The sequence below is a fragment of the Oryctolagus cuniculus genome, chromosome 19 (genome assembly GCF_964237555.1).
Source record: "Oryctolagus cuniculus chromosome 19, mOryCun1.1, whole genome shotgun sequence".
NCBI classification, from domain to species: Eukaryota; Metazoa; Chordata; class Mammalia; order Lagomorpha; family Leporidae; genus Oryctolagus; species Oryctolagus cuniculus.
In genome coordinates this window covers 12627269-12652221 of record NC_091450.1, presented here as the reverse complement: position 1 = coordinate 12652221, position 24953 = coordinate 12627269, and positions in this window count along the sequence as shown.

Below are 24953 nucleotides of genomic sequence, written 5' to 3'. Positions count from 1 at the left end.
AGAATGAATCCCCCAATTAATCAAGATGCAGGCTCAAGGATACCCGAGGTGGATTGTGGGAGAGGAATTCAGACGTGGGCGCCAACGCCTCGGGATGACCCCAGCCTGATCCACGACAGAAACCTCAACCCCACATAAAGCAGTGTCAAGCCAAATGTGAGGCTCAAGGAAGCTGTAATGTTTAACAGGGAGAAATATTTTTAAGTCGTAAACCTATTTCCTCCAAGATATTAAATCCGTAGCAGGAGCACACTCTACCTCTCGGAGCCGATGTGTTTATGAGCGGTGGAGATTATGATCCGAAGCCCTGGTGAAGGCAGCAGATTTTTAGGATGCTCCCAAGGCTGCAGTTTACTGGCCAAGAACTCAAATTCTGAACTCACAAGGAACTGGGTTCCAGTCCCCGCTCCGTCACGTACTAGGTGTGTGGCCCTGGGACACGCCGATTTGCTGCTATAGACTCTGGTCCCTCATCTGTAAAACGCAGCTTGAAGTCTATCACTCCACAAGGTCATAGTGAGAATGTTTACAAAATGCATATAAAGGGGCTGGCACTGTGGCGCAATGAGTTAAAGGGAGGTCTGAAGCATCGGCATCCCATATGGGTGCCAGTTCATGACCCAGCTGCTCCACTTCCGATCCAGCTCTCTGCTATGGCCTGGGAAAGCAGTAGAAGATGGCCCAAGTGCTTGGGCCCCTGCACCCATGTGGGAGACCTGGAAGAAGCTCCTGGCTCCTGGCTTTGGATCGGCACAGCTCAGGTCATTGCAGCCATCTGGGGAGCAAACCAGCAGGTGGAAGACCTCTCTCTCTATCTGCTTCTGCCTCTCTGTAACTCTACCTTTCAAATAAATAAATAAAATCTTTTTAAAAATGCATATAAAGTAACTAGCTGTATCTGCCCAAAAAGTACCGGGTCCCTTCCTCCCATCCTTCTCTCCACCTGCTTCTCGCCCCCCTCCACCCTCTTTTGGGTGTCTCCCCCTCCCCACCTAGTGCAGGACAAGGTATTAAGGCACATCTGAAGCCCTTCTGGGGATAAACACGTCATCACCCATTTCACAGATGAGGAGATAAGATTCAGATCATCACAATGGGGACTAGAACCCAGGTCTCTGGCCTCCCAGCCTCACACTTCCTGCTGTAGGAGACCTGCTTCCCTCCTCCCTCGGAGGGCTGGGCACAGGAAAGGGACGCAGGTGACCTGAGGGACGCTGGGAGCACCTGCCACTCCTCACCGGGATCCGCCTCTGCAGGACGCTGGGCTCCCTGGCTCACGCTGATGGTGCACTGCCATTGCTACACACTCCCAGCTTCTCACGAGATCCATCTCCTTCCAGTCTAGGCGCCAGCTGAACTACAATTCCCAGGACCCCTTGCAGTTGGTGCAATCATGTGATAAGTTATAGCCTATGGAGCAAGAGCAGAGGTGAGACAGGCCACCCCCAGATCCACTATAGAAAGTCTACCTTGGCTGGCGCCGTGGCTCACTTGGATAATCCTCTGCCTGCAGCTCTGGCATCCCACAAGGGGGCCGGGTTCTAGTCCCGGTTGCTCCTCTTCCAGTCCAGCTCTCTGCTGTGGCCCGGGGAGGCAGTGGAGGATGGCCCAAGTGCTTGGGCCTCTGCACCCACAGGGGAGACCAGGAGGAAGCACCTGGCTCCTGGCTTCAGATTGACAAGCACACCCACCGTAGCGGCCATTTGGGGGGTGAACCAACGGAAGGAAGACCTTTTTCTCTGTCTCTCTCTCTCACTGTCTAACTCTGCCTGTCCAAAAAAAAAGTCTACCATGCTTGCTCCACCATCTTTTTTTTTTTTTTTTTTTTTTTTTTTTTTTTTTTTTTTGGTGCCTTCCTCCGGTTATCAGTCATCGAGCCATGAGATGGAAGGAGTCTGAATATCTGACTGCTTCTGCCCTGTTAGTCTGAGTGCTCGATCTAAACTGCTAAATAAGTGACGAATTCGTGTCCAGCCTGTGGAGCCCTTCCATGCTTGGGTCTCCCCATTATTCTGTTACAGCCCAGTCTGCTCAAGCTCACACACATGCAGAAGTCAACTGGCAGCGTGCTCCTGACCGTGCGAGCCTCATTTGTTATTCCTTTAACATTTTTGTATTTTAAAAGCAATTGATAATACTTAGGTGAATTAAAAGTAGCAGCATTGCATCATTGATATGCAGTAAAAACTGAGTTTCAAAAAAAAAAAAAAAACAAACCTGAGTTCTGAGTTTCCTTTATGTTCTTCACTCCAAGCTTTCTAGTTTTCCCGGAAAGAACCGCAGTCCAAGAGTTCCCGAGCATTATTTTATCTTTTTAAGTTTTATTTATATTTATTTTTTATTTGAAAGACCGAGCAACAAAGACAGAAGGAGATCTGGTTCACTCCCCAAATGCCTTCAACAGCCAGGGCTGGGCCAGGTGACTGTCAGGCTCCCAGGAGTCCATCTAGGTCTCCCACGCGGATGGCAGGGGTCCAAGGACTTGAGCCATCATCTGCTGCCCCAGGGTGTGCATGAGCAGGGAGCTGGGCTGGAAGAGGGACCAGGATCCTAAGACGATGTGGGATGCAGGAGTCACAAGTGGGCAGCTTAACCACTGAGCCACCCATGAGCATGATTTTCTTAGAACTCTTTCCCATCTACACAAGACCCTGATGTCGAACCCCATCTCCTCTGCTACCAGTGTGTTCACATCACGGCAGTAGTTTGTGTACGCTCACATTGACACCACCACTCTTTTTCTTTCACCCTGTGTCTCGGAGAGCACAGAGCTTCATGAACAACGTTTAGGTGAATGCGCCCCAGTCCATACTATGGATATACCATTTGTTATTTTAACAGGTTTCCTATTAACCCAATGTTTATGGCGTGCTATTTAGGGAGTATCCAATATTTTGACATTGCAAGCATGGAGTTAGTATCCTTGTGCACCTCTCTTTGTATGCAATTCCTTAGGTCCTAGCCTCTGCAAAGAGCTTTCTGTGTGTTGAATATTTTCATGGGTATGTGATGGGCATAGCCTATTCCTATGAAAGATAGTTATCCTGCTGACCTGGCTTTTTTTTTTTTCTTCTTAAGTGAGTTTTATAGTTTTTTGTCTATCTTTAAAAAAATATTTATTTATTTGAAAGGCAGAGTGAGGGAGAGAGGGAGAAAGACAGATCTTCTACCCACTGGTGCACTCCCCAAATGCCCACAAAAGCCAGGGCTAAGGCCAGACTGAAGCCAGCAGTCAGAAATTCCTACCGATTGTGTCATATGGATGGCAGGGACCCAAGGGCTTGGGCCATCCTCCGCCGCCTTCCCAGGTGCATCGGCAGGGAGCTGGATCGGAGGCGGAGCAGCCAGGATTCCGACCAGCACCCCAACAAGGGAGGCAAACGTCCCAGCCAGCAGCTTAACCTGCTGCACTACAACCATGGCCCCTGGAATTTTGTCTTTCAAAGAACTTTAGAGGGGCCCGTGGGCAGTACCTCCTCTTTCTTCTAACTGAGGAGCCGAAGACACAGCTCCTAACTGCCTGTGGCTTTCTTTTTTCACTTTAAAAAATGTATTATTGGAAATGGCAGAGAAAGAGAGAAAAGGAAGAGAGAGGGCGCTCTCATCTGCTGTTTCCATCCCCAAGCAAATGTAACAGACAGGGCTGGGCCGGACTAAGGGCAGGAGCCAGGAGCTCCCTCCAGGTCTCCCCCATGGGTGCTAGGGACCCAGATACTTCAACCATCACCGCTGCCTCCCAGGATCCACCTTTGACGGGAGCTCTAGTCAGCAGCTGGAGCCAGGGATTGAACCCAGGTACTACAATGTGGGATGCAGGCACCGTAAATTCTAGACTAAAGGCTCACTCAAACCTTGTTCAGACTTCATATTGACTATATGTATTCTCTTCTGTCCTGTCCGTAGGTTAATGGTATTTGTCAGGTTTGGAAATTTCCTGGTCTTTATTTCTGCAAATATGTTTTTCCATTCCACTCGCTTTGGCCTTTGGGCGTTCCAGTTAAACATGAATTAGGGGGCAGGAATCTGGTGCAGCTGTTTAGATGCCAATGACTTTGCCTGGATCTGAGGGCCTGGTTCGAGTCCCAGCTCCACCTCCAACTCCAGCTTCCTGCTAATATGTGCCCTGGGATGGCTTAAGTGGATGGTTTCTGCTGCCCATGTGGGAGGCCCACATTCACTTCCTGGGCTCCTTCAGCCTCATCCAGCCCCGGCTCTTGTGGCTGTTTGGGGAGGGAACCATCAGATAGGAGATCTTTCTATTTTTCTTTCTGCCTTTAAAATAAATAAATATTTTTTAAAAAATGCATTAGGCTAGGCTGGTGTTTTCTTGTCATTTTTTTCTCTGTGTGTTTCGTTTTGGAGAGTTTTAATTGCTATGTCTTCAAGGTCAGCTGTTTTCTTCCGCTGTGTCTAATCTGCTCCTAATTCCTTCCAGTGAATGTGTATTTCTTCTTAAAGTTGTGTGTATTTTTATTTGAAGGGCAGGGAGTCAGAGAGACAGAACAGACCCCGCATCATCCTCTGGTTCACTTGCCACAAGTCTACATCAGATGGGGATGGGCCAGGCTGAAGCCAGGAGCCCAGAACTCCATCAGAGTCTCCCCCATGGGCGGCAGACACTGGAGTTCATCACCTGCTACCTCCCAGGGTGCATATTCATAGCAACTGAATCAGATGTACAGCAGGGACCTGAACCCAGGCACTCTGAAATGGGATGTGGGCGTTCCCAGTGGCATCTTAACCATCATGCCAAATGCTCACTCCTGTATGTGTGTGTGTGTGCAGGTATATGTATATATTATATATATTTACAAATATAATAACAGTATATATATAATGTGTGTATGTATTATACATATTTATATATATAAAACAGTGTATATATGTGTGAGTGCAGGTGTATGTTGGTATTCTATATGTTTACATATATAATAGTGTATATATGTGTGTACGTGGGTGTGTGTGCATTATATATACTTAGATATATAACAGTGTATATGTGTGTGTATGTGGGTGTGTGTGGGTGTGTGTATTATATATATTTATATATATAACACTATATATATGTGGGGGTGTATGTATTATATATATTTACATATATAACAGTGTATATATATATGGGGGTGGGTGTATGTATTTTATATTTATATATATGACAGTGTATATGTGTGTGTGTATGGTTGGGTTATGTATTATATATATTTACATACATAACAGTGTATGTATATGTGGTATATGTATTATATACATTTATATATATGACAGTGTATATATATATGTGTGTGTGTATGGGTGGGTGTATGTATTATATATATTTACATATGTAACAGTATGTATATATATATATAACAGTATGTATATATATATGTGTGTGTGTGTGTGCAGGTATATGTATGCATTATATATATAACAGTGTGTGTATATATATGTATATATATTTGCATATTAGTCATTGCAGATTCTATCTCCAAAATCCCACTTAGGTCTCTCTTGGGGTCTTCAGGTTTAGAAAAAAGAAATACAAGCTGCCCGGTTCAACTCTACCCTCAGATACATGGTGAGAATATATCTGTTCCATATAGGACCTGGGAGAGACCTCCACTAAGAAAGTGTTCATTGTTTATTTGAAATTCAAATGCAACTGAACATCTTCCAGTTTATCTGAAAACTTCAGTCTTTTTATACCTTACGTGTCTCTACTGAAAATACTCCATCTTTCCTCCAGCTTCGTGAAATATGGAACACAATTATAATAACTCTTTTAGTGGGCTTGTCTCTCGATTCTACCACCTGTGTTATTTCCAAGGAAGTTTTAATTGCTTGTTATTTCTGCTCGTTGTGTAGCTCCCTGCTTCTTTGCAACCCTGGTGATTTTTTGTTGAATGTCAGATCGCGGTGGGTGCTGCCTTTGAGGAGTGCCGGCGGGGGGGTGGTATTCCTCTAAGTCTTCTTGAGCTCTGTTCTGGGCTGCAGCAAAGTTGTTTGAAGACAGTTTGCTCTGGTGAGCATCGCTTCGGAAATTTCTTGGGTGGGAGAAGGGAAGACTCCTGTGGGTGCCCCACCCCAGGGCCCCAGGTCCTTTCTGAGTGATCCACGCTGGCTGGTGGCAGCAGGAACCATTCCCAGCCCTGTGCAAAACCCAGTAACTGGTCCTCCCGATCCTCTCAAGGGCGCCTTCCTTCACCACCCCCCCACCCTGCCACGGTGCCCTCTGTCTGACAGACGTGTGTCCATCATCACTTAGCTGAATCCTGGGGAGGCGGGGGAGGGGGAGTGAGGGCACGTCCTTGCTAATCTCCAGATCTTTCCATCTATCAATATTTATCTCTCAATATCTATCTCTCTGTCTCTCTGTAGCTGTAGCTCTCTCTTTCTCTCTCTATCTCTCTCGTATGTCAGTCTCTCTCTCTACCTCTGTCTCCATCTTTCTCTCCCTCTCAGCCTCTCTCTCAGTCTCCCAATCTCTCCCCCTTTCCATCTCTCTCAATAGCTATCTCTATCTTTCTCAATCTCTCTCTCTCTCTCCATTTCAACTAAAATTAAAATACTATATAATCCAATTGTCCATATTCGAATATCAAAAAAAAAATCACACAAAAACCCAAATGATTGTCTTTTCCTTAGAAACAAACAAACAAAAAACCCTGGAAGCTTTAGTTCCAGAAGTCTTCCTGGAGGAGACAACAGCGGCTCCCTTGACACACAGCTTGTGTCCTGCAGTGTGCCACACACCCCACCCAGCCCTGCTGTGCCACACCCCAGTGCCCATCACTCACTCTCCTTGCCTGCCTAGTACCCACATGGATGTGACTCCAGCAGATCCTTGAGATCAGAGACCCAAGCCCAGACCTGCAGGGGGAGGGAAGGCAGCAGACGGACCACCCTCTCCCGAGTCTGCTCTGAAGTGAGAGAGACAGGATCCCTGCCCGCAACATGCTGGGGCTGAGACGTGTGAAACCCAGCAGCTCACTGGCCCACCGAGAGGCCCAACACACAGAGTTCACGGAGACGCACATTACCAGAAAACCAAGCATGGAATTCGAAGCCTTCGCACGAAGCTAGTGTTCAATTCCGCCTTTCCATGAGCGCGTGTGCGGCATCTTCATACACCTGCTCAACTTCTGCATTGGAGTGCTGGGGCGAAGCTTCCAATGGGCTCTGAACCTGAACGTGGGGCCTCTCACAAGCCTCAGGTTTTCCCATCCATGCTGGTGCAGCTCTTGTAGTCTACTCCCCAGCACCGGCAGAAAAACGTTTTGTGGAATTGAGACCAGCACAGTGAATCTCATTTGCGCTGAGACTCTGTGTGTTCTACAGACGTATGGAGGTGCGGCCTTGGAGTCCATTCAGAAACACAGTGACAGTGTGTGCAGTGCTATGACACGCTTTCCTGCCTCAGGCCATTTGCACTGCCTGCTTCTTCTGTCTGGGAGAATCTTACTCCCAGACACTTCCATGGCTCCTGTCTCCTCCAGGTTTTCTCCTTGGTGAGGTTCATTGTAACCACACCACTTAAAATCACCACCATCCCTTCTCTCCCTCCCTAAATCTCTTAGCCAGCTCGATTTTTCCCCCCATGGCATTCATCACTTTCTTATCACATTATATAATTATATTATGCTTTGTGTCTACTGTGTATTTCTCCCATTGTGATAGAAGATCTGTAGAAAAGACTTCTAAAAATATTTTACAACTTTAAAATGTTTTCATTGGAAAAAAAAGAGACAGAGAATTATTCCAACCACTGATTCACTGCCCAGATGCCTGCAGCAGCCCTAGGCAGGCTTGGGTCCCAGTTCCCAACTTGGACCAATCCAAGTCTCCCATGCAGGCGGCAGGAACACAATTGCTTGAACCATCACCACTGCCTCCCAGGGCCCACAACAGCAAGACTGGAACTGGGAAGGATCAGAAGCCAGAGCCCAGCATCCTAGCCAGGTCCTCTGATGGAAATGCAGATTCTTAACTGCAAAGCTAAACACCCAGCCCAAAGCCAGCGGTATAGGTTGAGCAAGATTTCCCTCTGTGCACTTATGCAGTGGTTTGAACTCCAAAGTCTCGGGTTAATGATTAATGGATTAGTGGCTGATGCATTAAAGTGGAGGCTTAATCCAATTATGTCCAAAAGTGGGGACTTGAGAAGGGATTGCATTGGATTAGGTTGCTGGGGTAGAGAGAACACACAGGGGGCAGATGAAGAGTGAGCTCATGGTGTCTCTCAGCTGCCTGGCTCGCCACGTGATGGCTCCTCTGCACACACCCTGCCACTGTTGGCTTCCACCAAACACCATACTCCATCTCAGTCTGTGACCCTCCAAGCTACAAACCTAAAAAAGCCTTCTTTCCTCCCAAGTGGCTCCTCTCGGGTATTTTAGGTAAAGTAAGGAAAAGTTAACGAGGACAGCAGGCATTTTCATCTCATCTGTTCAATCTTGTGTCTCCAGCTCCCAGTACAGAAGCTGGTATACAGTAGGTACTCAATAAGTGTTGTTAAATGAATGACCATTGTCATTCTGCTCCAGCAGATTCGATGACAGCATTGTACACCTGCTTTGTTGAAAAAGCAAACAAACAAACTCTGGAAGCACGTTGGTGCTTTGGAAGCCAAAGTATTGAAAGAACCACAAAGAGTAAGACAAAGCTCACTCTGTTCTCCACTCTGAACATCCAAGGCTAACACCCATCTGACTGCTGTCCCATTCCCGTCTCCTGCTGGCACCGCCCTGGCTCAGGCCACCTTCATCTTAGCCCTGGACCACACACACACCCCCTGGACACATCCATCATCCCACTTGGTCAGCTTCCTCCAATTCTTTCCCTATGGGAGGCCAGTTCCAGGAGACAGAGCGTTGAATTGGAAACGAGCGCCCCCTAGGGACTGGGAGCACTATAGGCACAAGACTTTGTGGACAAACAAATGCGGGTGTGGTCTGAACTGGAGCAAGCTCACCCCACTCTGAGCAGAGGGTTCCCCACCTCTGGGTGCTTTGTGCAAGACACAGGCTCAGCTGCCCAGTGAACAGCACCTGACAATTCGGAGGCTTTTCTCCAGCAATCCAGGCGTGCAATAAACTTCACAGTAATTTATTTGTCTAAAATCAAATTAAATCTGACTTTACTCCCCCCATCCCCCTCGGCTGGAGGGAAATTCAATCTCATATTATTGAAGCTCCCTCCCACGGTCTGAACAGATTCCTGGAGGGTCTTATGGAATAAAAGGAACACGCCTGTAGAAGCATTCTGGGTGTGCAAGTTTATGGCCGGCCATGATGGACAGGGAAGACACAGGAAGGGGAGGGAAAAGTTGAGAGACCACGAGTCACGTCCGTACATCCCCAGGTCCTGCTGCAGGAAGGAGCAGGAGGGGGTGTGCATTGTTCTCAGGACCGGAAGCCCACCTTGCATTAGCTCCCCACGTGCCCTGCCTGCCCCAGTCCTCGCATCACAGAGGATTTGGACACATTCCTGGAGAACCCCATTAAAAGTTTATTCTGGATGCACAACAAAATACTGAAATCCATGCATTTTTTTATACTGTGCATTTTCCATAAACTTTACAAACATCCCTTGTAAGCATGCATATCTCTCTCCTCCTCCTCCCCCTCCCCCTCCCCTCTCCCTCCCCCTCCCCCTCCCCTCTCCTCCTCCTCCTCCTCCTTCTTCTTCTTCTTCTTTTCTCTCTCTCTCTCTCTCTCTCTCTCTCTCTCTCTCTCTTGCACCAAAATAACCCAGCCTTTTAATTCTATTTTCCCACAAGCTTGCTGAAGTCCTCTCTGACACACACACCCCGGAGAGAGCTGACGTCACACCAGGAGCTCTCTCGGACTGAGCTACTCAGCTCCCAGCCCTGCCAGGGTCCTCTGTCAGCCCCCTCCCTTTGCTCTGCCGCCTTTCCTCCCTCCCACCCTCACCCCTGCTGCGACAGACCCACAGGCTGCAGGCACCCAAGTCAGTACAACTCCAAATGCGACTCCAATGCCCGAGCAATGGAGCAACAGGGCCGGGAGGCAGAAACACAGCCTTATAAACTGTCTTCCGGCCCCGGGCAGGCGCCTGTGAAATGTTTGACAGCCCAGGAGATGGATCGGCACCACGGCTCGGGCCACGCTGCCAGGGCAGAATTGAAGCCATTCTTCCCGAGAACGGCCTCATACATCAGCCCCAACACAATTGTCAGCCCCGCCAGGCGACGCCACCGTTTGCCAAGCCCAGCCTCCACCTCTCTGCCTCCTCCGGCCCTGGGGTGGAGGTTGCGCTGCACTCGGTCTTGGGTGGATGAAGCCAGCGGGAGGTCCAGGTGCAGGACCCCACACCCACAGGAGCTCCTGAGCTGGAGGAGACGCAGGGGCAGGAACCCCAGCAGGAGCGACGACTTAGCAAGCGTTTGCCACACAAGCTCCGGGACACTTCAATCACGGTTTCGAGGGGGGGGGGGGCGTTTGGCACAGAGGTTAAGATGTCACTCGGGACACCCACTTTCCAATATCGGACTGCCTGGCTCCTCCTTCCTTCTAATGCACACCCTGGAAAGCAACAGGTGATGGCTCAAGTACCCAGTCCCTGCCATCCACGTGGGAAACCCGGATGGAGCTCCAGTCTCTGGTTTTAGTCTGGTTCAGTCTTGAAGTTGCAGGCATTTGAGGAGAGTAAGCCAATGAATGGAAGATTTCTTTCTCTCTCTATCTCTCTTTCCAATAAAATGAAAAATAATACATAATATTTTAAAGTTACCATTTCAATAAAATATTACAATGACCACCCATGTGCATTTTCCACCTCTGGGGGTGGTGCTAAGCCATCTACATGCATTGCATTTCTTCATTTGATGCTCATGCCTTTTTTTTTTTTTTTTTTGAGTTAGGCATAATCAGCCCGGCTTGCAGATTAGCAGAGTGAGGCCAGAGAGGGCAGAGGAGAAGAAGCTGAGAAGTGGCCCAGTGAGGCCGACTGGGCTCTGAGAAGCACGTGCTGAGATCACAGAATATAAGCCACTTGCCGCCAAGTGACGCCTGAGAGAAGAAAGTGGTGCAGGCGGACATCACATAGGCTCTGCCCACTGTAGGGGCTGCAGATCTCAAGGCTCCGCCCACATAGGGGCCGCAGACCTCACACAGACTCTCCCCACACAGGGGCTGCAGACCTCACAGGCTCCGCTCCGCAGAGACTTTTTTTTTTTTGACAGGCAGAGTTAGACAGTGAGAGAGAGACAGAGAGAAAGGTCTTCCTTTGCCGTTGGTTCACCCCCGCACGGCGCTGATCCGAAGCCAGGAGCCAGGTGCTTCTGGTCTCCCGTGTGGGTGGCCCAAGCACTTGGGCAATCCTCCACTGCCTTCCGGGGCCACAGCAGAGAGCTGGACTGGAAGAGGGGCAACCGGGACAGAATCCGGCACCCTGACCGAGATTAGAACCTGGTGTGCCGGCGCCGCAGGCAGAGGATTAGCCTATTGAGCCACTGCGCTGGCCTGCAAAGACTTTCAAATGAAGCAGCCCCACCGCAGCCTGGAGGCCAGCGAAGTCCAGTGGTGAGTGAGGGCTCGACGGCTCCGGCTGCATCTGGCCACACGGGTGGGCAGGGGGCTGGGAGGCCTGGCCACAGGGGTACCCAGGGAGGAGGGGAGCAGAAGCCATGCTTGAGGGGTGCAGGGAGAAGTGCTGAGTGCGACAGGACCACCGTGCACTGGTCAGGTTGTATGGCCGGCAAATGATGTCTTAAATACCCAAACCGTCCTTGGCAGAAAAAAATTTCCCCACCCTACAAAAATCGAGCATAGTGACTGTTCACCCAGCACTTACATGGCATAAAGGCTTATAAGTAATCTAGGGATAATTTAAAGTGTTAGGGGGATTGCACAGGTTGCAGACTGTGTGCAACGACTATGCCATTTTTTAGATTTATTTTATTTATTGAAAGGCAGAATTACAGAAAGAGGTAGAGACAGAGAGAGAGTGAGAGAGAGGTCTTCCATCCACTGGTTCACTCCCCAAATGGCCATAACAGCCAGAGGTGAGCTGATTGGAAGCCAGGATCCAGGAGCTTCTTCTGGGTCTCCCATGTGGATGCAGGGACCCAAGGACCTGAACCAACTTCTACTACTTTCAAAGGTGCATTAGCAAGGAACTGGAACAGAAGTGGAGCAGCCAGGACTCGAACTGGTGCCCATGTGGGATGCCGGTGCCACAGGCCAGGGCTTTAACCCTCTGCACCACAGTGCTAGCCCCATCTATGCCCTTTTATACACAGAGACCTGGATATCCAAGAATTTCAGTAGCCACAGCGTTTTGAGGATGACTGTATACAGACTGTCATAGACAGAGCAAGCCCTCGGCTGGGTGCAGACCACAGTTGCCTCCCTGCCACAGGGCCTGGGACTCCATTATTTTGCCTTGCAAAACAGCCTTAGACAACATGTACACAAATGGGTGTGCCAATAAAACTTTATTTACAAAAAAAAAAAAAAACAAATGGCCAGATTTGGTCCCCAGGTCCTAATTTTTGGGCTCTTGGCCCAGGAGAGTCCCCTTTGAAGACTCTTGTGTCAAATGCTGATTACAGCCCTCGCTGAGCCATCGTGCCTTGGTCAGGGCCCCTGAAATGGCATGCGTCAGCAGGACGCTGCGCCCTCCCGACAGCACAGGTGCGGGCCATCAAGTTTATTATTTGGCAGAGTTTGGGCCCCCAGCTTTGCTCTATGCTGATTTTCCCAAGAGCAGCAGAGGTGGGCCCAGAGCCGTGATCACCGATGCATCCGGGAAAGGGAGCCGCGCGTTTAATTAAATGTTATTCAAGAAATAAAATTCGGGCCCTCAGCTGACAACGCAGAATATTAAAGCATCAATTTCCTGAAGGAAACCTGCCTTAATGAGATTCTCCAAATAAATGGAAGGGGAGAAAAACATATTAATCCCAGCTGCTAATGTCAGTTCCATCAACCCAGAGAGACGTCTTGATCAACAAAAGCTGATGATATTGGTTGACTGCGAAAAGAACGCAGGGAAGATTCTGCTGAGTTCTGAGGGTCCCAGGGGCAGCCTGACCTCTGGAACAAAGACCCCTCCCTTTCCGTGAGCACCTAGGGTATGGCGGACGCATAGCAAATCGCACTCGCGTGGCCAAAGGTGCTGATGATTGATGGGAGCTGGCAGAGATCTGTAGAGGGGCACCATAGTACTCTGTCCTTGGTCCTGTCCCAGGCAACCTCCTCCTTACTGACTTGAAAAGATGCAAGAGAGACAGAGAGACTGACCTAATTTGTTGAGTTCAGCTTGCTGGAGTTCCAGTCATCTCTGGAAGACACTTGCAACCTCTAAGGTCTACTTCCTTTCCTTGCCTGACCCTTCAATCCCCTCCTTGCACCCAAAACCAATGCAAATAAGAGCTATTTACTCAATTGAAACACCATATTTGTGGTTAGTTTACCCTATTATCTTTAATATGGCTCATTCTTTAGCTCAAATAAATAAATGGAACACGATGTCTTAAAGCTCAGTTCTCTGCACCTCCATTTCTCCTTCCAAATGCCACATAGACAAGAAACCAGACAATGGGTGGAGGGTTCTTTTTGGTTCATTAGTCTCAGATGTGGCATCGGGCACAGCTGGCATCAAGTCTGCTTGTGTTGGGTGCTGGGTGATCAGAAGCGGCAATGCATTTCTGTTGATCAAACACACAGCTACAGGTCAAACACGGCAGTGCAATCCTGCACTGCCCAGTGTGAGGTGTTTGGGAGGGAAGTTTCTGGGTTTGTATTTTCCTAAGTCTGCACCTGGAGATTGGAGACAGTTCCCAGCATGAGTGGAGAGAATGTCAATCTTTATTATGGGCGGCATGCGTCTACTTTGGGGGAGTTTGATTGAATGTCTGGTAGGCACGATTAGTCTTCATGGAATACTAAATATAAATATGAAGCATCGGGAAAGACAACCAGATTGTGAAAAATCTCCCAAATTTATTTTTGCAGTGCTGTTAAATCCATTTCTGATTAAAATAATTCATCACTTATCTATAACGAGTAATACTAGATGGTCATCCGTTTGTGAATCTGTCTTAGGAGTAGGCACCAACTTAAAATGGTTTTTAATAAAAATACATTATTTTTAGCCAGCAATTTGGTTCTGAGGGCTGGTTGCTGACAAAGGGAAGGGAGCTGTTTTGTAAGTCAGTCAATGTTTCTCAGGAAATAAATTAAGGAGAAAACAGGAGAGGCAGCTAGCTTGCGATGAGATTCCAAGCCACGGTGCCTACCTTTGCTGCAAGTTGCATTTTTCTTAATTTGGGGTAGGGGGCAGGGGTGGGTGGTGGCTGTTGTTCCATTTTTAGTGAAGTCAATCAGACAGCTCCTATCTGCTCGGGCTGGGTTTGTAGTTTCCTTGAAAGTGTATGGCTGGGAGAAAATTTGAGAAATGGTCCAACATCCGCTCAGTGTTCAGCAGTTCCTTGTTGAGGCTTTCAAGGCCCTTGACAACATAAGCTCAGCCTGCCATTTCCTGCTACAACCCTTGGCTTCTGCTGCATCAAATTCTTAACCTTTCTCAGAGACCGTGGGCAGGGTGCGGTCTCTCTGCTATGCAAGGGGAATGAGAAAACTTATTCATGTATGCACGCGTTTGCTTCAAGCAGGCCTGGAGGGGGAGAAAAAAGAGTGGGGACAGACCTTGTAGCACCTGGTAGCACCTGGTAGCTGCCCACATTCCATATCCGGGTACCAGGGATGGAGTCCCACCTCCACTTCCAGGTTAGCTTCCTGCTAATGCACACCCTGGGAGGAAGCAGATGATGGCTCAAGCACTTGGGTCCCTGCCATGCCAGACTTGAGTTCTGGGCTCTAGACCTTGGCTTGGCCCAGCTCCAGCTGCTGCAGACATTTGGGGAGTGAATTAGCAGATGAGGTCCTGATCTCTCTCACTCTCTCTCTCTCATTCTTGCTTTCACTCCTGCTGTCTTTCCAACATATAAAATGGATATTTTTAATGAAAAGGAGAAGAGGCCGGCTTTATGGTGTAGCTGTTAAAACAGCCAGCTGCAATGCAGCCAGCCATCCCATATGGACACTGGTTCATGTCCTGATTACTCCACTTCCTATCCAGTTCCCTGTTAATGTGCTTGGGAAAAGCAATGGAAGATGGCCCACGTGTTTGGGTCCCTGCAACCCACACGGGAGACCTGGAAGAAGCTTCAGGCTCCTGGCTTCAGCTTGGCCCAGCCCTGGCCATTAGAACCATCTGAAGAATGAGCCAATGGATGGAAGATCTGTGTGTGTGTGTGCATGTGTGTGTGTGTATGTTGTGTGTGTGTGTGTCTCCCTCTCTCTGACTTTCAAATAAAAAAAATATTTTTAAATGGAAAGGAAGGAAAGGGAAAGGGAGAAAGTGGGAGTGTGGGAGGGAGTGAGAAAAGGGGAGAGAGAAGGCAGGAGTGGGAGAGAGGAAGGCAAAAGAGGAAGCTCTGAATCCCAGCAAACAAATTTCCAGGCTTTGCCACTGCCCTCCGCACCTCCTGGGATGACTGGCTCCTGCTCACACCACCCATGTCCTTTTGATTTGGCCAAGAAAGAATCTGTGTGTGCTTCCAGGTATGGACTCCTCCTCCAGCTCCCTGCCCCCTGGGTCTGAATGTGAACTCCCTGTGGGCAGGACTGGAGACACTTTTCCTGCATTGCAGCCCCAGATCCCAGCACAGCACCCAACACAAAGTGAGAGCTCAACCAACGTGCGCTGAATGAGAGAATGCTACACGGCAGAGTGGTGAAGAGAGCCTTTGGCATCAGGCAGACCCATCTGGAAGGGGCTGGAGGAGGGGAGACATGAGCTGACCGCTCTGAGGCTGCACCCCCACCCCTAGAGGGTCCACAGCCTGGCGCATGGGCAGTGACCTCCTCGCAGCGCTTGCTCTGTCATTTTGATTGTATTTATTCCAGTGGTAGCCATCACCTCCGCAGGTTGGATATTCCTGAAGGCAGGGTCCCTGCTGGCTTCTTATCTCTTCTGCAAGGTCAGCCTTAGGCTAGAGGCCAGTAAGGATATGCCTCTAAAAAGGGTTTGTTGACTGCCTGAAAGAGGAAGCAGATGAACAAGGAAGCATTCATTCTAGTGAAGAAAGAAGCAGGGATGCAGGCAGGAATCACTTCTGCTGCTAACTGGGACCCCCAAAAGGCACCTGAGAGGTGGGAGACCAGGTTCCAGAGCTCAGTCCCACCGCAGTCCCTTATGGGAGATTCAGAATGAGATAAGAGCTGGATTCAGAAGCTGGGTCACCTGCCAGTAGGGGGAGCCCTGCACAGCCACCTCGTTCCTGCTCAGGTCCTCAGAATGTACACCTGGAGGGCCCGTGTTGTGCAATAGTAGGTCAAGCCACCACCTGCAGTGCCAGCATCCCATATGGCAGCAGTTCGAATCCCAGCTGCTCCACTTCCAATCCAGCTCCCTGCTAATGGCCTGGGAAAGCAGCAGAAGATGTCCCAAGTCCTTGGGGCCCTGCCATCTACATGGGAGACTTGGATGAAGCTCCTGGCTTCATTCTAGCCCAACCCTCACCAGCTATTTGTGGAATAAACCAGCAGACAGAAGGTCTCTCTCTCTCTCTCTCTCTCTCTCTCTCTCTCTCCCTCCCTCCCTCTGTGTGTGTGTCTGTCTGTCTGTCTGTCTCTCTCTCTCTCTGTCTCTTTCTCTTTCTCTCTGCCTTTCAAATAAATGAATAAATATTTCATTAAAAATGGAAGGTCCCTGGAGGTTTAGCCCCCTGCTTGCTGCCTCCTTACCCTGGGCAGCCTTGTTCTCCTATGGTTCCCCCTTGCTGCCAGCCTGGCCTGGTCCCTGTCCTTGGAGCCTTACACTCTCTCTCCCCATGCCCAGCTGCTGGTTTGGGTCACGGCATGAGACTGCAGTGTCTTCTAAGTAACAGACGTGGCTCTTGTTTGTCCAACAATGTAGAGGCATTGTCACATTGTGGTGGCTTCCTTTTCATTTGCAAAGAAAAAACCAAGAACCAAAGGAGTTCAATGACTTTCCCTCTACTGTGTGATTGTGAGGCCAAAGCCAAGATTTCATCATAGGTCTGTCAGACGCTAAGACAGGGACGCTTAAGCACACCCCTTATTGCCTTCCGTGTGACACTCTTGGCTCAGACTCACTGATGATTGTATTATACCAATTCACTGTAACCGCTTCTTAGGTTCTTGCTTCAGCTGGGAACAGGGAAGGCAGCCCCTACCACCTGTTTGTAAAACTCTCCGAATGGGGAGCTCACTTTTTCACTGCCTCCAGCCCCTCTAGGTTCCTTTGCCACACTGTGAGGCAAGCTGATGATGCTCCCTGGAACTTTTCGACCCAGGCCTGGAAGCAGGGGGCTCTGCTGTCACTGCCCTGACTCCCATCGCTAAAGCCTGGGCTCATGTCCACCATTGGAGGGAAGCCTCAACCTTCCAGGCCCTGGCCAGGCTGAGTTTTTACCCAGGTGACCAGATCCCTGAAAGAGGGACCTGCTAGTTGTTCTAGACTCTATCTGGTGTGCCTACATATTCCTTTATCTTCTAATTTTTATTTGCTTTAATTTATTTGAAAAGTAGAGATAGAGGCAGAAACACACACACAGAGGGAGGGAGGGAGGGAGGGAGGGAGGGAGGGAGGGAGGGAGGGAGAGAAGAGAGAGAGAATCTTTCATTTACTGATTCATTCCCTAAATGCCTGCAACAGCCAGGGCTGGACCAAGCCAAAGCCAGGGACCTGGAACTCCATCCAGGTCTCTCACAGGGGGGACAGGGACTCCAGTATTGAGCCATCACTAGGGTGCACAGTTGCAGAGGAATCTAGATCAGAGGCAGAGCTAGGATTGAACCCGAGGCACTCAGGTCTGGGCTGTGTGTGTTCCTAGTGGCATCTTGGTCCCTGAGCTATATGTCCACAGCTGCACTTTCCTCTGTACCCTCCATGTCTACAGCAGCTCAACTCTCAGTAGCTAAAATATGGAATCAGCCCACATGTCCAACAGCAGATGATGGGATAGAGAAATCGTGGTATATATGCGTGATAGAATACTACTCAGCCATGAAAAAGAATGGAGCCCCATCTTTCACAAGAAAACATGTGCGATTGGAGACTTTAGGCTTAGTGAAAATGCAACGTATATGCATGAAATTGACATTTTGGGACTTGATGATTGTTTATGGCCCGCATCTATACTCTGGAGGAGCAGTGGTTTTTCTAGTTACTACTTGTCAATGCTATGTTTCGTAGAGGGTTAAGCTTGTAATTATAAATTGAAAGTATGTCATAGTAAAAATTAAAAAAAAATAAAAAAGGGGGAGGGGGTACGGTGGGGAAGTATCATTGTGCTCTTAAAGCTGTTTATACAGAAATCTGAATTTTTCCCTCTATATAATCTTTTTAAAGATTTATTTATTTATTTGAAAGTCAGAGTTACACACAGAGTGAAGAGGCAGAGAGGCGGCGGAGGGTGGGGGTGGTCTTCCATCTGCTGGTTCACTCCCAAATGGCTGCAGTGACCAGAGCTGGGCCGCTCCTAAGCCAGGAGCCAGGAGCTTCTTCCGGGTCTCCCATGTGGGTGCAGGGGCCCAAGGACTTGGGCCATCTTCCACTGCTTTCCCAGGCATCAGCAGAGCTGGATCAGAAGTGGAGCAGCTGGGACTCAAACCGGTGCCCATATGGGGTGCCAGCACTGCAGGCGGTGGCTTTACCCACTACGCCATAGCACTAGCCCCCCCCCCTTTGTTTAGATTTTTTTAAAAAATCACGCAGCCATGTTGGTGCCTTCACGACTTACCTTGGGTGTCTGGGAGAGCAGGCAGCTTCTGTAGCAAGAGATAGGAGAGACCCTGGGTTTTGAGTCCTTGATCCGCTTCCCTCCATTCTCTCTTTGTTTCATTGACTCTTCACGAGGAGTGCACTGTTCTGGCATTGAAAACCCAGCCATAAAGGAGACAGTCCCTGAGCTCAGAGATGCCCCGGGAAGCAGGGCCAGCGACATGGAAGCAGAGAGCATTAATACAATGTGAGGAGGAGGACGGATCACGCGATGCCTAGGCGACACTTGGCGCCATTCTTCATGAGACGCTGCCTCACCACCCTGTGGATGGCGTGGTGCCCCAGGACGGCCTGAGTCAGCATGCTGACCACTGCTCTGGCCTTACACAGGGCCCAGTGCTGACCTCGTGAGTGAATCAATGAACGGAAGTGAATGCCTAAGCGAGCTGGGGGTTTGTACATCGTCATGTCACAATGCAGAGGGGCTGATGCTGACTCCAGGAAGGCATTGCTAGGGGACCAATGGAAGATCACCACATGGACCAGGTGACCGGGGCTGTGAGCATTCAGGAAGGGGATCCTGGGGTGAGGAGACTGGGCCCACTAGACAAGGACACAAAATGTGGCAGAGACTGACATGTCATGCCTGACACGGGGCAGGCAGCTCTGAGTATTTCTTTAAAAAAAAAAAAAAAAAGGTTGATTTATTTATTTGAAAGTCAGAGTTAGCCAAAGAGAGAAGGAGATGCAGAGAGAGACAGAGAGAGAGAGAGAGAGAGAGAGAGAGAGAGAGTCTTCCATCCCCTGGTTCACTCCCCAGTTGGCTGCAATGGCCGGAGCTAAGCTGATCCAAAGCCAGGAGCCAGGAGCTTCTTCCAGGTCTCCCATGTGGGTTCAGGGGCCCAAGGACTTGGACCATCTTCTACTGCTTTCCCAGGCCATAGCAAAGAACTGGATCAGAAGTGGAGCAGCCAGGACTCGAACCAGCACCCATATAGGATGCCAGCACTGAAGGCAGCAGCTTTACCCACTATACCACAGCGCCGGCCCCTCTGAGTATTTCAAAGTGCTTGTAAAAAGTATTCAGTCTTGAGCAAATACAGTTAATTATCTGAATTTCTAGCACAGCCACTGAATCTGAATTGGGACCATGGGCCGGTGTGGCTTGCACATAGGGAGGAGAGGGCTGCGTCCACCACCTGTAAGGAGCAAACTTCCCTCCCATTTGCCTCCTTCTGTCCAGCCTGAGTTCCCAGACCTGCAGCCGTGACCTTGAACGTCTGCTTCCCAGGGGAGGGGGACTGTCCATGCTTGCAGAACAGACAGGCATGTGCTAAAATTCCCGGCACTGTCCGGCGACTTGGCAGGTGACGCGCCCTTTCCTGGCTCTGACAGATCCCCGGGCTGCAGATCGACCAGCGCGCCCACCCCTGCACACTGTGATTAGCTCGGGTGCGATGACAGCCGGCTGACATTAATTATCTGTGAGTTAGCGGCATCTGAGAGCACACACAGAGGCTGTCAGCCATGCAAAGCAGCGTCATGATTGCTCCCCTGCCTTGCAGCTGGGACCACGAGCAGGGACAAGGGCCTCTGGGCTCAAGGAGGGTGGCCGAGGGCGGCGCCCCTTCCTGGCGGGCGTCTGCCAACAGCCTTTGGGTTAATTCGTGAGAAGGTCAGGCCCCCAGCAGTGAGCAATGCATTACCCGTCTGCCTGCCCAGTGCCCCATCCATCACCTTCTGACAGTTCCACCTCTTCAATATTCTCAGATCTGTCCCTGTCCACGGACGTCAGCCTGGGCTCTCAGCGCTGCCGTCGCCTCCTACCCTGTACCTCCTCCAGTCCGGCCCCCTCTCAATGCTCTCTCCGTGCGGCAACCAAAGGGAATCAGTCAAACTCTACTCGGACCACGCCATTGCTCTGCTCAGAATCCACCACCCCTACAGACCCAGGGTGAGACCTGGGCCTCCTGCCTCAGCCCCACCCCAGCTCTGCATGCCCCATCACATCTGTTTCCTTTTTTTTTTTTAAAGGATTTGTTTATTTATTGCAATGGCAGAATTACAGAGAGGCAGAGGGAGACAGAGGTAAAGAGAGAAAGATCTTCCATCTGCTGGTCCACTCCCCAGATGGCCGCAACAGCTAGAGCCACGCCAATCCAAAGCCAGGTGCCAGGAGCTTCTTCTGGATCTCCCACATGGGTGCAGGGACCCAACCACCCAGGCCATCTTCTACTGCTTTCCCAGGCCATAGCAGAGAGCTGGATTGGAAGTGGAGCAGCTGGGACTTGAACCAGTGCCCATATGGGATGCCTGCACTGCAGGATTTACCTGCTGCTCCACAGTGCCGGCCCTATCACATCTATTTTCAATGTGTCCTGACTGCCCCCACAGACTCTTGCCATTTACTTTTACACATGCTGCTCCCTCCAACACCCTCCTTCTTCTCCCTACTCCACACCCTACTGTTCCTCAAATCTCATGTCATGCATCCCTTCCCACCCCCACCCTCCCACCCGCCACAAAGCTTCTCCACAAAGCACAACAGTTTCCTTGGTTCCAAAAATAAGCAGGTGCAGGTAGTGGCCAAAGGTATGAAAGCTGGGCTGGGGAGGTCAAGGTTCAAATCCCAGTCCAGCTCCTTACCAGCTGAGTGACTCTGGGCAAGGTGCTTGACCTCTCTGAGCCTCAAGTCCCTTCTCTGGGACAGTCCCAGTGCCAACCCCACAGGGTTGTTTCCAGAACAAGCTGAGCTAAGAGAGGTGAGAGGTCCCCGGAGCCCCAACACTTGCTGTTGCTGTTTATGCATCTCCTGCATTGGATCTCTTATCTCCATTTGGAGCCCTATTCTCAACAATGTGAATATTTGATTACTTTTTTCCTCTTCAGTATGCTCCAGTCCAAGGTGTCTTTCTCCACTATCAGCATCCTGAGAGGGATGTCTTTCTGGCCAGTGCTATACTTGGTGCTGAAGGGTAACCTTCTCACTTGACGCCAATAGCATCCCCTTCATTGTGACAGCCACAAATGTCTCCAGACTTCAACCCATGCCCTGTTCTGGACTCCAGGAGATCTGGGGGCTTGTGTAGACCCTGTCACTTCCTCCCAGTGCCTGGCCCCAGGCAAGAGTTCATGAAGGATGTACTCCTGAATGAAGGAGTGAGCAAACGAATGAATGAGTGCAATCCAAGAAATATCTGCATTAGAAAAATCTCGGGAAATATGAATCCAGAGACGTGGGTTCAAATCTTGCTTCCACTCATCCTACAGGGGGTCCCTGAGGGCAAACAGTTGGCTTCTCTGAGCATCAGTTTTCTTGTCTGTGAAATGGGGGTGGTGGTGATTGATGATCGTGGGCCCCTCCCACCCCAAGGAGCTTTATAAGGGTCATATGAGCAAATATATGATAACGTGTTAAATGAACTGGTGGGTGCTGTACAGATGGGTGGGGTTACAGTCCACCCCTCCTTTGAAACTGATGCAATGGCTTTGCTCCCGTCACCAGGCTGTGGTCTGCTTTGTCTGGCATCATCAGGATTGTGACAGGGCATGGGTACGTAATATACATTGTATGTGAGGCAGGTAATATATCCCTTCATTGCCCTTTTAATGTTGCTGTAAATATGTCCTCTGGAGGAGATCATAGAGATATGGCATGCGTCATGGCAAGGATGGAGTGGACCGGTAGGGTCTCCCACTTGTCAAGAGGGCAGCTTGTCTGTCGTTGCTCCGTTATGGATGCGGTCTTGGGCAGCTTGTGGAGTCAGGTGTGTCCTGAGTGATGGGAGGCCAGAGCACTTAATTGCACTATGTTTCTCATAAGCAGAGGAGCAGAGTGACTGCAAGGAGAACACCCTGCTCCAGAGCATGGTCCGTCCAGGTTCAAATCCACACTGTGCCATCCCTGGCTCTGTGAGCTCAGGTGCATCACCTGCTCTCTCTGGCCCCCAGTCTCCTTGTCTATTAAATGGGGTGAGGGACAGGGGTCCCAGCAGGACGAGAATTGTATAAAGGCTTGTCCTATAGAGGAGGAGCAAGGCCAGGGAGGCAGGCAGGGCAGTGGTGTCACCAGTGTACCCTGCGCAGCTCCCAGGTTTGCAAAGCAGCGTTGACTCGCAGGAGCCGCTCCATTCCTGGTGCTCAAGACTTGACTTCTAAAATGAACCAAAGGGCCGGCGCCGCAGCTCACTAGGCTAATCCTCCGCCTAGCGGCGCCGGCACACCGGGTTCTAGTCCCGGTCGGGGCGCCGGATTCTGTCCCGGCTGCCCCTCTTCCAGGCCAGCCCTCTGCTGTGGCCAGGGAGTGCAGTGGAGGATGGCCCAGGTGCTTGGGCCCTGCACCCCATGGGAGACCAGGAAAAGCACCTGGCTCCTGGCTCCTGCCATCGGATCAGCGCGGTGCGCCGGCCGCAGCGCGCCGGCCGCGGCGGCCATTGGAGGGTGAACCAACGGCAAAGGAAGACCTTTCTCTCTGTCTCTCTCTCTCACTGTCCACTCTGCCTGTCAAAAAAATAAAAATAAAATAATAAATAAAATAAAATAAAAAAAATAAAATAAAATGAACCAAAGACAAATCCTCTGCCATCTGCCAGCTCCTTAAGAATGGTATAGCACAGTGAGTGGGATGTGGGGGCCAACCCATCAAACTGGGCATGTGGCTCAGGCATCTCAGCCTTCCTCCTTGTCTGAGGGTAATGAGCACATCGTCTTGGGTGGATGCTGCAGTGGTAACATGGAAGCAGCAGATTCCGTCTCAACCATGAACTGGTGGATGCTGTACAGATGAGCTGTACAAGAGAGTGGGTGGTGCTCAGTCCATGAGCAACAGGACTGAAGTCTCCTCTGGCCCTGGGACAGAACTCCCCTTTGCAGTTTCATGGCTGGTCGTCAGCCCCTTTCTAATGGACCGAACTACAAAGCTGCTGGCTCGCCAAACCCAACAAACACACTCAAAATTAAACTTGGACGGTTCTCTTGAAGGCTCAGCCAACCCAAGATGTGACCAGTCCCTGTCTATGAGTATCTCGATCATGTCACTCCAGCACCTGGTCGGAGCCTAGAATTCAGCTTTGACCGCAGACCCCAGGGCCCAGCCCAAGCCACCTCACAGTAAAGCAGATGTCCAGGATCCTGTGCTCACTACTCCTCCCCTGGCCTGGGGTCGCACCTACAGGCTTTAGCCCACTTAGCCAGCCTACACCCCAGAGACCCAGCCGGGGATGTGAATCCTGCCCTGTCGAGGCCTTGCTTTTGCTGGCTATAGAGTGAGTTGCAGCTGGAAGATTCTTGAAGATGTCAGAGAAGTTCTTAAACATTATCACGTAACTCTTCGTTGAGTCTCTCCTGTGTGCCTGTGCACTACCCTCTTTTATGAGGTTAAAATTTGACCAGGATTCATGAAGACAGGAGGAAAGGGAGGCAGTCCCCCAGGGTGCAAAGACCCCAGGGCTGGCAGACTTCAGGTGGTCTCGGGTCTGCAAACTTCACACTTGAGGAAGGAGCTCCTATTTATGCTTCTGTGCTGGGACCAGAGATTCAGTGTAGACCAGCAGGTAAGAACGTGATTCCTGAATTCAAATCATGATTTGCCTATTGTTATGTGCAGCTATGGTTTCTGTCTCACTGAGCATTGCATTCTCTGCTCTCTAGTAAGCACTCAGGTGCCACTGTGATAGATGATAATAATTTAACCTATTGTATGAGGCTACTCTAAAGATCAAGATGGAGGCAGGCATTTGGTTTATCAGTTAAAATGACCATGTTCCAGGACTGGCATTGTGGTGTTGAAGATTAAGCTGATACCCGCAATGCTGGCATCCCATATGGGTGCCAGTTCAAGTCCCAGCTGCTCCACTTCCAGTCCAACCCCCTGCTAATGCACCTGGGAAAAGCAATGGAAGATGGATCAAGTGCTTTGGCTCCTATACCCAGGTGGGAAACCTGAATGAAGCTCCTGGCTTCAGCCAGGCCCAGCCCTGGTTGTTGCAACCACTTGGGGAATGAATCAGCAAATGGAAGATCTCTCTCTCTCTCTCTCTCTCTCTCTCTGTAGCTCTGGCTTTCAAATAAACAAATCTTTTTAAAAATGCCCATGTGCCACAGGCAGCAGTGATGGTTTAAGTCATTGTGTTCCTGCCACCTTTATGGATGACCTGGATGGAGTCCCTTGCTCCTGGCTTTGGTCCTGGTTCAGCCCT